This window comes from Triticum dicoccoides, chromosome 4A (genome assembly GCF_002162155.2).
Source record: "Triticum dicoccoides isolate Atlit2015 ecotype Zavitan chromosome 4A, WEW_v2.0, whole genome shotgun sequence".
In the NCBI taxonomy this organism is placed as follows: domain Eukaryota; kingdom Viridiplantae; phylum Streptophyta; class Magnoliopsida; order Poales; family Poaceae; genus Triticum; species Triticum dicoccoides.
Window position 1 is genome coordinate 686,876,359 of NC_041386.1, and position 3,059 is coordinate 686,879,417.

Below are 3,059 nucleotides of genomic sequence, written 5' to 3' on the forward strand. Positions count from 1 at the left end.
ATACTATTGGCAGGCACTCTCTATGTAGGATCTTGTGTTGAGATGTATAGCTGAATTGTTTCATTTCGCTGAGAATTACATTTCCAAGCATTTCCGTTCAGAGCTGTGCTATCTATGTGCAAGCTTCACTGTTTCGACACCATTTAGTACCATATGGTTCTCAATTTAACATTTGATTTTACTAATAGGTTATTCTACATAGCAGTTGGGTTGAGGAGATGATGATTCCATGTGATGATTCTGATACATTTCATGTTTCAAAATCGAGCTTTTTAAAACTAATTCTCAACCTTCCAGATCTTCAACTGCTTGTGCAACCTATGAACAGTTTATTGTTGTGATTCTTTGCTTCAAGTTATTATTTTGGTAAAACATGCAGCAACACCTGAGGTTGGTTTGGGACGCGGGTGCACAAGAGGGTGATCGACCTCCTCAGCTCGCCAGACATCGTCAAGCAGATCACATGGAGCCAGGCGTCGAGGTCGAATTGAGCACTACCAACCATTCGTTATGCTTCCCCATCGTCTTTGATCTTTTTGCAGGACATTTTTGAAACTTTGTATTATGAGAAGTGGGTTTTGTATGACTAGGTTTCTCACATCGTGATTCTGAGACCACATATTTCTTCAATTTTCGTTGCTTTGGTGTTTGTGCTGGATTGGATCTTCATACAGGGCTCACTATTGATTTATTGTCAGATTTGGTAGCGTTTTCAGAGAGCACATAATATCTTCCAATGTTGTCCCTATTAGTTGTGTTTGTGCTTGTGTGCATAGGTCGTTTCCTTTGTTTCGTGATAGTATGGAAATGGAAATTTTGTTGTGTGCAAACTGAGGTCACTCAAAACACAACTATATCACTGATTACACAAATTCTGTATTTGCATCCGCAAATTCTGCCGGTTCCTTCACACTTACTAGACAGTCTCGCACGCAGTTTCATCTTTTACGGGTCTATTGTCTGAAATCCTTCTTCCGGATGCATGTCCAACACCGGATGTAGAAGGATCGGAATAGGTGGTTTTGTCCTCTCGTCCATTGCCATGGGAGGTGACCTGTTGTTTTCTGCTGCGCGCATTTCTTTTGGCGAAGCAAAAATTCCATCCCGGGATGAGCTTCCTGACCTTACACTTGGGCCACCACCCGTTGGGCTCTCAAGTTCCTCGTTCCATGGGCTGCCATACAAGGCCTCTAGTAAGTTTTGTGGCTTGGTCTTCTGATTTGGTGGTTGTCCAAGTCCACCATGTGAGCTAGCCAACCCTCCCTACATGTAAGCTCATGCTGCTGCACCCAGGGCTAGGCACATCCCCCACACGTGGGTCGAGCCCTCCCGTTGCATTGCTTCTTGCTGGGCAGACCGTTCCTCCAGCCGCCTCACAATATGGCGTATTGCTGCTGCTCTGTAGGGCAACACAAACTGCTTGTTTGTTGGACATCACGTTATCTGTACTACTTCCTTCTTGATGGACTTCTAGCTCCCCGTACGCTTGAGTAGCATCCGCGTCCGCCTTTGCATCAGCATCCACAACAGTTGCACTTGTATATGTTGTTTCTTCATGGACTTCCGATGCCACGTACGCCTTCATTTTCTCTAGCTGCATGGCACAAAGACGGCTTCACCATGGCCGACCGCACACAATGAGCGTTGCCTCCGCTCCAGCAAAGATAGCACTTATGTCCGTACCATTGACATAAACTTCGGAATCACCCCCCTCCCCCCCACCCCGCGGTGCCTGTAGCATCGTCACGACTTTTCCGAACCATGGTTATGAAGGCGGACTTTTTCTTCCACGAGCCAACAATTTCTTTAACCACCACTTGAAGAACTGGATTTTACTCGTCCACGAGTTCACACAAAAACTATCATCACCTTCCTGAGCCATGAGCGCCTTCTCCTTTGTGGGCCTCTTACACTCCGACATGAAGTGGTCGAGCAGATCACAGTTGTGGCAGCGGATTTTCCTCTTCGCGAACTTCTTCTTCTTTGGCTTCTTCGACAGTTTGTCAGTTTCCTTTGCGGGATGCTACTTTCCACCACTACTGGATGCCTTGTCTTAAAAGGTCATCGTATCCTTTATTATAGAGGTATGAAGAGATCTCATCCCTCTATGTGTTTAGGGGGGTTGTACTGAAGCAGAAGTGTTATTTCTTATTCGAAAAACAAATACAATGTGCACTACAACTCATTCTATCTCAAGGCCCACACCATGCTATAAAACTAATATTATAGGCTCATACATCATCTTGCAAGAAGATGAACAGTAAAATTTCTTCAGACAGACTACCGAAAAAGGGTTTCCCCCTGCTTTGTATTCCAAAGCAACCAACACCGAGTACAAAGATTGTTGTGCCGAGCAGCAGAGCAAGCCAAAAGAAAAAGAAGAAGAGACAAGTGCCACCCACGGCAGCTCGACAAAGCGCGGATGACCCGCCACCGCGGCGCCCACCGGATACAAACCACCACAGGACGAGGCTCCGAACTGCCACGTATCAAGCAACACCTCCAAGAAGGGATGCGATGCCGACGACGCTGCTGCTCGGACGAGTCCTAGCGTTTCCCCCGACACGCGGAGGGAGGTGGGGGATGGATACCACCGACACCCTCCAGGAAGGAATGGTGGCACCCGCAGGTGTCACCACATCGGGGCCGAAGCCGGAAGGGATTTCTCCCGCACTCCAAACCCAACTGCCCAACCGGACGGAGCCAACCCGCCAAACCGTCGCCCACCACCATGCGCCAACGCAGTTGCGCCGCCACCCACGCCGCCTCACTACGAACACCACCACGAGGCCAAGAGAACCGGAGAGAAGCGCACCACGATGGGAGCGGCAACACCGAAGCCGAGCGGGAGGGAATCACCTCCACCGCCATCTAGTACAAGCTTATATAGCATTTCCCATCTAGTACAAGCTTATATAGCATTTCCCATCTAGTACCTGAGGAAGCTGTTTAGCACGTCGAAGTTGTTTGAAAAGATCCTGCAGGTGCATCTGGTGTCCCTGATGGGGGCTGGCACCTCGCCGCAGGCGGCCAGGGAGAAGGCCGCCATCCAATGGTCT

The 3,059-nt window shown here is 48.6% G+C and overlaps 1 non-coding gene across 1 annotated transcript; it reads left to right on the plus strand.

The window, feature by feature from the left end:
* Positions 1-212: 212 nt before the first annotated feature.
* LOC119290251 lies at positions 213-288 on the plus strand. The gene has a single exon (XR_005141829.1). It is a non-coding gene; the product is annotated as a small nucleolar RNA SNORD36 (small nucleolar RNA).
* The last annotated feature ends 2,771 nt before the right edge of the window (positions 289-3,059 follow it).